This window comes from Sinocyclocheilus rhinocerous, unplaced genomic scaffold, assembly GCF_001515625.1.
Source record: "Sinocyclocheilus rhinocerous isolate Xijiao unplaced genomic scaffold, SAMN03320098_v1.1 scaffold714, whole genome shotgun sequence".
In the NCBI taxonomy this organism is placed as follows: Eukaryota; Metazoa; Chordata; class Actinopteri; order Cypriniformes; family Cyprinidae; genus Sinocyclocheilus; species Sinocyclocheilus rhinocerous.
In genome coordinates, this window is record NW_015646165.1 from 1852223 (window position 1) to 1863886 (window position 11664).

At 36.4% G+C, this 11664-nt stretch overlaps 1 protein-coding gene across 1 annotated transcript in view; it reads right to left on the minus strand.

Annotated features, from left to right (window-relative positions):
• The window catches only part of LOC107707034 (MICOS complex subunit mic25a), a 72989-nt gene that overhangs the window by 41096 nt on the left and 20229 nt on the right, over positions 1–11664 (minus strand). The window lies entirely within an intron of this gene.

Consider the following 11664-nt stretch of genomic DNA (forward strand, 5'->3'; position numbering starts at 1 on the left):
CAGGAGACTACAGGCTGTCATTAAGGCTAAGGATTGCCTGACTAAGTATTCATAGTTGTGTAAATATACTAACAGCTGTCTGAATAATTTTGGGTTGATTGTAATCCATTACATGCCTTTCTATCAAAGTTATCTAACATTATCAAGCTGAATTTGTTCTGACACAGTGTAACTCTGAGTTCTTGTCATATTTTATTACCATTTTCTAAACTATAGCGAATAAACTGTGATAATGTGAGAAATGTTGAAGGTGTCTGAATACATTTTGGTTTGACTGTATCTATTTGATAAATAAAGTTAACCAACTAACATTATACATACCCTTTTGGTTCCTGTACCCAATATTTAAAAAAATGAACAAATGCAAGAAAAATATCGGTATCGGTACTCGGTATCGGCAAGTAACAAAAATAAAAGTATCGGTATCGGGCGAGTACTGGAAAAAGTGGTATCGGTGCATCCCTAATAGAGATGATAGGATAGAATAGAATAGAATATAGACTTTTTTTTACAATTATTGTCAATCTTATTTTGTAATCTTTGATGTATAAATGCATCAATTTCTTTCAAAAAATATAAAGATTTCACAGTGATTCCAAACTTTTGTAGTGTAAATATTTTTAAAATGCATCATGAGAAGAAATTAAGGCACTTTTGAAAAGTTGCATCAATTTATCCTATCTTTTCATGTTTGATAGTTGCACTTATCAAGATCTCAGTGCTCTATAACCATTTTAAAAAATCATTCAAGTGTATACGTTTCTGATTTCCCCTCTCCTAGATAAAAATGAAACAGAAAAAAGCCAAATGATGAATGATAAATAGGGCTGGGTATCAAAAATTTCCGATATCGATACCTTGACTTTGATACCGATTCCTGAACGATACTTTTTCCGATACCAATTTAATTAAATCGGTTTTAACAAGATTACATTACCTCAAAAAAAAAAATATCATCTTGTTGATGATTTTACAGACTCAAAGACTCATCTCCTGAGCCACTGCACAAAGGAACAAAAAAAGCACAAAGGAACCAATAAATCACAATAAATCAGTGCAAATCATTTTAATAATAATTTTAAAATAGGGCTGCACGATAAATCGCATGCGATATTTAACGCGCACCTTGTCAGAAAAGCCGGTTCTGTAATCAGCGGTAAGTCTCCATCACGTGCGTGCTTTCACATTGAGCAGCATTAACTACACAGAGCCGTTGTTCACTGACGAGCTGCGCAAAAAATCGCGCGAATATGAACGTGGTTTTGCGCAGCTCGTCAGTGAACAACGAGCCCATTGCGTATTTCTGAGGGAGGGGCTTCATAGATCCAGGAAGTCAACAGACCGTTTTTAGTAGAACGGAAACAGCGGTGTAGAATGAAGGTAAAATGTGAGATAAATAATGCATTTTTTTTTTTAAACGAAGTCTGAGCACATGTTACAGTGCACTCCATAAACACAATCAAGCCTTCGAAAATAGCTGATTTACCACCGCTTTAACTTACAGACTTCAATCCTTTACACATATGAGAATTTTGTACACAACCAACTACGAAAAACATGTTTTTATTTATATTTTAACCCCTTAGCCTTCCTGTAAAATTTGCCTTAAAAAAAAAGTCATACCCAAAGTAAATTGCATGCTGTTCTTGAACCATTTGGAGTATATGCATGGTTTTGGTCTCTTTTGAAGGTGACACTCGGAGGTTTGTTCCTAAACAGAACAACCCTCAGAATCATATTCTTACTGGTGAGTAATAGAACTTTGAACACACTGAAAAAGGGGGGAAAAATTTGCCTACTTTTTTTTTTTTTTTGTAAACTGATGCCTGAAGATGACTATAGCTGGGAGCTATTAGCTGGAAAACACAATGGGATCACAGCATGAAGCCTTGTTGGCGGTCTGACAAAGACACTGATTGTACCTGCTGTGTTGATTGTATCTTAAAATGGTTTGCATCATTCGAATCACAAGAATTTCAGCTATCCAAAGATATGTAGCGAGCGGTACAGTGGAATGCTAACAGGTTAAAACAACGTAACTATTTTATAACTATTTTTGGTCACTAAGAATTTTCATAAATTAATCATTTTATTCAGCAAGGATGCATTAAGAGTTTGATCAAACAAGAGTCAGAGTTTGATCAACAGTGACAAAAGTTACAAAAGATTTCAGTTTCAAATAAACGCTGCTCTTTTAAACTTTCTATTCATCAAAGAAACTAGAATTTATCATGGTTTACATAAAAAATATTAAGCAGCACATTAGACTTGTGCCGGTATTCTGTAATGCGATATATCACGGTAATGAATATGCACGATATTGTTATCGTGTGCACTTCTAAATACCGTGAATAATTATATATTACAAATTATTCCGAATTTTGAATGCATTTTAAGAATACTTTTCCCATCAACTGGTCAAAATGCACAATAGTATTATGACAGCACTTTTTAAAACTACATTTCAATATCGTGATAATACCGAATACCGTGATAAAAGCATTAGCAATTAATCACAACATGAAAATTTGATACCGGCATACCCCTACGGCACATCTGTTTTCAACATTGATCATACAGAAATCTTACTTGAGCACCAAATTAGCATTATTTCTGAAGAATCACGTGGCACTGAAGGAAAAAAACAACAACATGCTTACATTTAAATTTTACACTTTAGAATATATTAAAATAGAAAATAGTTGTTAAATTGAAATACTTTTCTAAAAATTACTGTTTTACTGCATTTTTGATCAAATAAATGCAGCATTGGTGAGCATAACATTTCTATTAAAAACATTGAAAAATCTTACAAATCCCAAACTTTGAATGGTATAACTACAGAAATTACGAACTAACTAAGAGTTACTAAGCGCCTTGTATAAACTTTATCTCCTAATTTAAGTAAGGTCTTAATGAACAGCTAATGCAACCCTACCCTGCTTTTAAGAGTATGTGCAACTGATTGCAAAAGATTGTGGGTAACAAACAATTTAATACTTCAAACAATAAAAACAATCAACAATGCCAGAATCTGTTTGACTTTAGCCAAACTGCAAATATGTTGGAGATAGTCTTCTCTTAGAACAGCAAAATACTGATTTATTATGTCAGAAAGGCATTTTTTACAACTTAAAAGCCATGTCCAGACTTCCTGTGGGCAATTAAAGAACCGAATCAAGCAAGAAACATAAATATGAATTTGATAAGGCTGAATAAGCAGACGCAACATAATCAGACGTGTCTTGAACACGTCAGCGCTTACTTTGTGCATTAACATACAGAAATGCAACACAGCAAAAACAAATGCAAAAAAAGCCCTCGTCTTGATTGTAATGCTGCTCCACCTCCCTGCTTCTCACCATTACAGAGTCAACGAGCTATTACACCCCTGCTGCCCCTGACATCAACGTACACCCAACACAGCATGGTAAATCGAAAAGAAAAAGAAAAAAAGTATAATTGTGCTTTAGAGAAAAAAATAAAACAACTGAAATTTTAAATACTTTGAAGTAAATTAATTTAAGATTTGCCAGTGCTGGTGCCCCAGGCCAGAGAGGGCTAGAGATCTGCTGTTCTCCTCGCTGTCCAGGTGAAGCCTGTCGTAGCCGGTTAGGGAATTTCTAGAACAAGGGCTCCCGTTGACAGCACGTCAGCCCGGCTGCCAGGTTTTCAGGAGGATTATTATCTGGTACCCACGCTCAAGTGCTTTAAAGTGCTTTGCAACTAGTGACAAGGGAGAAAGAGCGAAGCGGGGGGGTAACTAAAACGGCAGGGCAATAAAAAAATCTTGTCTAGAGAGTGCGAAGCAGCTAAGAGCGGGACGCAGACATGAGTGGAGAAGCTTTAGCAGGATTAGGGAGCGCCAGCGCTAATTCAAAACGGTAGCGGAATGCTGCTGTTTACAGCTTTCGCTTTCAGTGGTGCTAACTCACCGTTTTTGGCAGAATTTATGGATGCTAGGTGATTATGTGAGCCACCTTCAAAAAGAAGGGGAGAAAAAAACGCAACGTTTGCCGTGATAAAAGGCGTTAGCCACTTGTGGCCTGGAGAACGTTCCTGCGGTGGCTCGTCTGCACTGCTGAGATAGACTTCTTCAGCTGCACCTGCCATCGACGGGAAACGGGAGAAGCGGGATGAATATGCCACACCTCTCAGGGGTCTGTCATGAAGATACCCCCCTTCCGAACCCATCCCAACTCCCCTGCTGGGTTAACAGCAGTGTGAGCAGACATGCCAACTGCCTGCATTATCCCACTACCGTGGTCTGACTGTGTCACACGGCAAGTAAAGCCTGACTGCAAACACTCTGTGTGCCTTTTATTGCCAGCTTCTGATCCCTTTGGCAAACGGCGCTTCCTTGTAATGAGGTAAACATAAATACTGGGGCATCTGACACACTGAGTTGATCCTATTGCTATTAGACAGAAGATATCTCGTCTGTAGCCTCAATGCTTGTGAGATAGCAAGTGTGTATGCGTGTGTATGTGTGTGTATAGGTGGGAGGGGGGGCTCCCTCCCAATGTAGAATGTTTATTTATGATGATCGCACAGTAATTAGCACTGGGTCGCCATTAATCCTCACAGCCTGTGTCTGCCCTGAGCCAGCCACAGAGATTGACACAATGCGGACCACCCCTCGTGCCCTGATGGAATACTTGTGGCATAAATTTAGTTAACCGCTTCCATACCGCCCGTCTGAGAATGAATGTTAGACTGTAAATCAAGTCTGTGCACCATTCATCTTGAATTTGAATTGACTTTGAATTGAGGTAGCAAACAAGCAGCAGGCATCTGTAATTCGAATTTGAATGATAGGAAGTAGAATTCAAATGAATTAAAATGCAAAAAAAACTAGTAATTTTTTCAATGAGAAAAACATCTTAAGTCAATATAGACAGACAGAACGATAGGTAGAGAGGTAAACAGAACAGCAGACATCCAGCCAGCCAGACTGACAGGGAGACAAACAGAAAGAATGACAGACAGGCAAGTGAGAATGAAAGACAGACAGTCCAACCGATAGATTGACAGAATGAATGAAAGATAGACAGACAGACAGATATAAGGATGGATAGTTAGAACCACAAACAGACAGAACGATAGACAGAACCGCAGACTATCTGCGCGCAGGCCGCAAAGAAATAATGTGCCACGCACAGGACAGATGGGGAAAGCCATTTGATTGAATTCTTGTAAATGCTAAATAATTGCAATGCTCGGGCAAACCGCTATAGAGTTTGTGTCACTATAGAGTTAGAACAGGTGAATGTGGTTTACAGGTTTCATAGAAAGAGAATGATGTGCGCCAAATGAGTCACTGTAGAAATCGAATATTTTAATGGTTGCGGACAAAATAGCTCAACACGAGAGCCAACGCAAACGTAATGACATGTGAAATAAAACTTCATGTTTTAAAGAAGAGTGGCTTGATTAAGTGGTGGAAGTACCGGATGATGAGCACAGAACTAGTGTGTAGAGCACAGAACTACATTATAATACTTTCTTGTTTGCCGTCAGCATTCAGCAAATATGCATTTATATCATTTAAACAAATCTTTGAATGACTAATGAACATTTAATTTCACAAACCTTGCAAACTTAGTCGGATCCAGCTGTGAGATCTTGTGAAGTGTGCATTTGTATCCTGCATGATCGTGTGTTCTCTGCATGACGGTCGGTCCGTGTGAATTGAATGCGGACAGGTGGAGAGTTCAGCTTCAAACTTTAATCTCGTGATTTCAAATTATGCTGTGCTTTATGCATTTGCCCACGGTCATATTCATGTCATTTCCACTGTGTGCTACCTTGGCTTTATTTGAAAAAATATGATTCCCAATGCACACAAACTTCCCAGAATACTGAGTGCCCTGTTGGTTACAGTGTTTACTTCCTTTTTTATTATATTTTTTATTAAATATTTATTTATTTGTGAAAAATACTTTGTCATCTAAAGTATAAGTATGTTTATTTAACACATTTATTTTTTAATCCATTTTCAAATTATTTCAAATTTCTTAAATATTAATTAAAATAAATAAAATTATATCGGCTTTATATCGGCCACCCTGCTTTCCAAGATATCGGAAACGGCAGTCAAAAAACCAGTGTCGGTCGACCACTACACAGAACGGTAACAAAACTGAGACATTTACAGTTACACACAGGTGTAGTAGTGTGCAAACTCTACTACATAAAAAAAATTCACATGCTCACGTTTTTTTTTAAATATTTACTGAAAATAATTGCCTTTAAAAAGGGAATTCATGAGCAATAACTGCTTCATTTTTTTCATATTAGCTATATTATATTATATTATTATAAAGAATTTAACTGTTCTGTGTGAGATTTGTTTTAACAATTTTTTTTATAGAATTTCTTGATCAAATATAAATAGCACTATTTTATGTGTTAACTGTCAGGTCTGGTATAAAGAATGTTTTTGCTCAGGTGGCCGAAATGTCCACCCAATAGAGAAAAGTTTTGCTCAGCAAGAAAAAAAAATTAGAGGGAACATTGAAAGCAGACAAAACAATAGACAGAATGATAGATACATTAATAGACAGAACCGACAGACAGGCAATGATAGAATGATAGTCAGAACAACAGACAGACAAAACAATAGATAGGACGATAGACAAGCAGAAGAAAGCTTTTTTCTGTGAAATTGCGAGACTTCCAAATCATTAGCCGCCTATCTATCTATTGTCTATCATTCTGTCTATTGTAAACAGTAAAACTATCTGTGTTACAAACCAGTCTGTTCATAATTTCATCAATACATAAAAATAATATGATAAGAATCACCAGTTTTGCAATATCAAGCAGCTTAACAATCAGTTTTGTGCAGCTAAAAAGGAATGGAAGTGGATTAGACTGGAAGTCTCAACACATTTCAGTTACAATGGCCGTGCACACTCACATGGGAAAAATAAGGTGGATCGAGAGAACTATCTATCGTACAATAGATAAAATGACAGAACAAAAGACAGCATAATAGATAGATGGATAGAATGACAGAATGATAGATAATGGATAGAATGACAGAATGATAGATAATGGATAGAATGACAGATGGATAGAACGATACTTCCCTTCACTTCCAAGAATGCATCAGCTGAGCATGCTCTAACTGCTAGGCCACAGCTCCATATTCATTCAAAATGAACAGTAGTCACGTCATACCTTCCCATACAAGGACTCAGTTAACGTCTGGTGAAATATTAGTAACATAGATTTAATATAAACGGACAAATGGAAAACGGAGCTTGGAAGTGTAATATAAATCAGTCTCCAGCTCAAAATGAAATGTGAATAAGTCTGAAAGACAGTGGGGTGTAAATCTGCTGCATGCGAACAATGTCAACTGTACACCGTGGAACAAATCCCCTCTTTTGAGAGACACAAGCGTTAAATTATCAGCCCGACAAAGCCACCATGGATGCTGTCCCAGTGTTAATATTTCCCTTTGCAATCCTTTGTTTTCGCATCATAATGAAGCATGTACCAAAAACATTCATCTCCATCTCCTTCCCCCGAATCACTGGGCCCAAAGTGAATAAACAAAAAGGCAATTCTTCGAGCCAGTGAGTGAGCAACCCTCTTAGTACAGCTTATATGAACAAAGCAAGAGGAGCTGAACAAAGTGAGGGAGTCAAGTCAAATAGAGAGGAATTTTCTCTCTAAAGCTGTCAAGGTGGCTGGGTTATTCTCTTGTTCTGAATACAGCGTTTGATAGAGAGAATACAAATATTGCATCTAATGTGACTTTCTTTAGTCACAGAATATAAAAACGACACCTCACATTAATATTAATGGAGGAACAGCCTTGCGAAACATTTTGTTCCAAACACTGTATTCAACCAAATTTGTCTGACGTTACTATGTAACTAGATTATAATTTTTCTGAGACTGAGGTACTTTAAATATTGCTGTGCATTCTGGGAAATAAGGTGACTCAACCTCAGTAGTCAACCAAATTCATTTGGTGTTACTACGCAACTAGGATGAAATGTTTCCTTGACAGTCATTCTTTAAATATTGCAGTGCATTCTGGGAAATACAGTGACTCAACACAATATGATTGTTACAATGTTTCTTCATCAGAGATTCATCCCAGAATGCACAGCAGTATTTAAAGAATCTCCTAAAAAAAGAACACTGTGACCTATTTATTTAGTAACGTCACAGCAAATTTCAATATTGAGGTGACTCAACCACTGTAGTCAATCAAATTTGCTTAAAGGGATAGTTCACCCAAAAAATGAAAATTAGCCCATGATGATTTACTCATCCCCAAGCCATTCTAGGTGTATATGACTTTCTTCTTTCAGACAAATACAATAGAGTTATAATAAAAAAAAGTCCTGACTCTTCCAAGCTTTATAATTGCAGTGAATGGTGGTTGAGATTTTGAACGCCACTCTCTCGTAATGCGTGTACGACAGTTAGAGGAAGCTAGAGATTACGGTTTATAAAGTTTTAAATATGGATATTTTTCTTACACAAATGCATTGATTCGCTTCAGAAGCATTTATTAACCCCCTGGTGCCGTGTGGAGCACTTTTTATGATGGATAGTTGCACTTTATTGGGCTTCAAAATCTCAACCACCATTCACTGCCATTATTAAGCTTGGAAGAGCCAGGAGTCAGGACATTTTTTTATATAACTCCGATTGTATTTGTCTGAAAGATGAAAATCATACACACCTAGAATGGCTTGAGGGTGAGTGGGTGAACTATCCCTTTAATGTTATTATACAACTACGCCACAATGTTTCTTCATCAGAGATTTTTCAAAAATTGCTTTGCATTCTGGAAAATAATATGGCTTAACCATCATTGACAACTAAATTAATTTAACATTACTAAGCTAACCTAGTTGCTTAGTAATGTTAAATTGCTTAATTGTTAAATTAACGTATCTTTGGAAGTAGTTCTCCAAGTATTGCTGTGCATTCTGGGAAATAAGGTGACTCAACAGGGCTCTAAAGTGTGAGCATTTCACTCACATTTGCTACTAAAAATAGAAGTGTGTGAATTGTAAAATGTATTTAGGAGTGTGTGAATGTGTGTGCATAAAACAAGTCCCTGCAGGTCTTTAAAAAGTACAAAATACCTAAAATTGCATAAAGATTTGAAAACATCAGATGCAAGGAAAAAGCAGGAAATGCAATACAGCCTAATATTAGTTTTTTTTCAACTTCAAAAGGCTGTGATTTCATTAAATAAATATGAGCGCTGCACATTTCAAAGTGCGGCACTGTTGTACGTTCTAGAGGTTTGCCGTTTCGGAGCAGTTCACAATCAAAGAATAGTGCACATTTATTCCTACAACAACTTATGAAAGTGAACGGTAGTGTTTTACTCGAGCATTACATAAAAATGTCATTTTAACATTAGTGTAATCATTTTAACATGAGTTTAGGAACTGAATAATAAAAAGGAAAAATAAAACACTGCGTAGTATTTACTCTTTGAATTCAATATGCACTGATTCTTATTTAAGCTACAAAAGTTATTTAGGTAAGAGCAGTGAGTGATTTTCTCTTTGTCTTTTGTTCATGGCCCCAAATATTGCAAGCTGTACAACAACGTTGCATTCAAATTTTAGGTGTGCGTTAAGGAGGCAGCCTTATCAGTGGCACATTTATAAAAAAATAAAGTGTTATTAGAAACTTAATAGATTTTTAAAAATATTTCTTTATATAATAAATGCAAGATACAATATATGTGTGTGTATATATATATGTGTGTGTGTATACTGTGTATATATATATATATATATATATATATATATATACACAGTATACACACACACATATATATATACACACACATATATTGTATCTTGCATTTATTATATAAAGAAATATTTTTAAAAATCTATTAAGTTTCTAATAACACTTTATTTTTTTATAAATCATTTTGCTTGTAAATGTCTTGTTGTATCCCTTTATTAGGGTTTTTAATGCACTCCTAATGTTTTTCACTGCTCCTTGGGGGAAAAAAAGTAAAAGTCAAGTCCTGCTCAACCACTGTACACAATAAAATTTGTTTAATATATCCAACCAAACAAATTGCAAAACAGGTTGCTAGTAATGACTCAACCACATTAGTCAACTAAATTCATTTGGTGTTACTATGCAACCAGGTTATAATGTTTCCTTGACAGTCTTTCTTTAAATATTGCTGTGCATTCTGGGCAATAAGGTGAATCAATGCAATACTGCTTTATCGGAATTTCTTCCCAGAATGTAAAGCAGTATTTAAAGAATCTCTGATAAAGTAACACTGTAACCTAATTGTTTAGTAACATTTAAAAAAAAAAAAGCTGGTTGACTTCACTACTGAAGTCAATTTATTTCCCAGAATGCACAGTAATATTTGAAATACTGGAGACAAATTCATTTAACGTTACTTCACAACTACGTCACAATGTTTCGTAATCAAATTTTCATCAAATATTGTTTTGCTTTCTAAAAATGCACTTAAGGAAATAAGGTGACTCCACCACTAAAGTCAACAAAATTAATTTGACATTATTACACTACTAGGTTATAATGGTCCTTTGTTGGTGGTCATTCAAATTCTGCTTTGCATTCTGGGAAATAAGGTAACTCAACCACGCAAAAAAATGCCTTTTTTTGGACACCCACTTCCATTCAACATCCACTGTTACACGCTGGGCCACTTTCCTACGGCATGTTGGTAAAGAGGGGAAAGAAGCAAATCTCACTTTTTTGCCTGCTGCATGCAGTCGATAAGACCTCAGAGAGAGAGCGCAGGAAAAAAAATGGGGGAGGGAGGGCAAAAGAGAGAAAACGAACAAGAGGGGGGGACTGAGGAAAATCACAAATCTTGGAGAGCGACTCTGACTTCATTTGCCAATAGCTGAATGGTTTTGAGGCTTTGGATAAAGCACTTTCTGCACCATGTAACTTTATTCTTTTTTTTTTTTTTACACCAATGGGGTCAATCAAGGTGTGAACACAGCGGATAAAGGCAGTTGGCGTTCCTGCCCATCCAAATGGAGCCAATGCACTTCAGATTCCCACTTCAGTGCTGTATAAACCATTACGATCTCGGTCCAGTCATTTACGAAGGATAGATGGCTGAAGGTAGGGCAGTAGAAAATAGCCCCTTTTGTGCATTATCTCTCTCTGAAAGTGACTGAACGCAGTTTAACCGGTGCTTTCATCCTCAAATATTATGGTGTAACGAGAGTTGTGTATAAACAGAGGCGCCTCGTCTTCAACAACTATAGCCTTGCGTGAAGTGGAAAAACCGACAACAGCATGGAAACAAGTTTTTAACCACCCACTGATCCTGAGGCTGCTGTCTGCTTATGCATACCTTTCCTTGAGGCTCTGCGTCATAACTTTTTTTTCTAAAAAATGTCAGGGATCGACTGTGAAAATTATATGGGAAGAGAGAACTTAAAATCCAGACATTTCAAAGCTCTTCCGAGAAATGCCACAGATGCCGTACTGTAGTATTTGTGCATTTACACACTAAAAGCATTAGTATCTGTGAGCTATTAACACTAGAACCGCCACGGGGTAAATTTTACCCGAGGCTGTTTTTCAAATGTACATAACAGATTTAAAATAAAACATTCAAGTCTCCCAGTCATTGACTTTTACCAAAATTATGTAATTTAC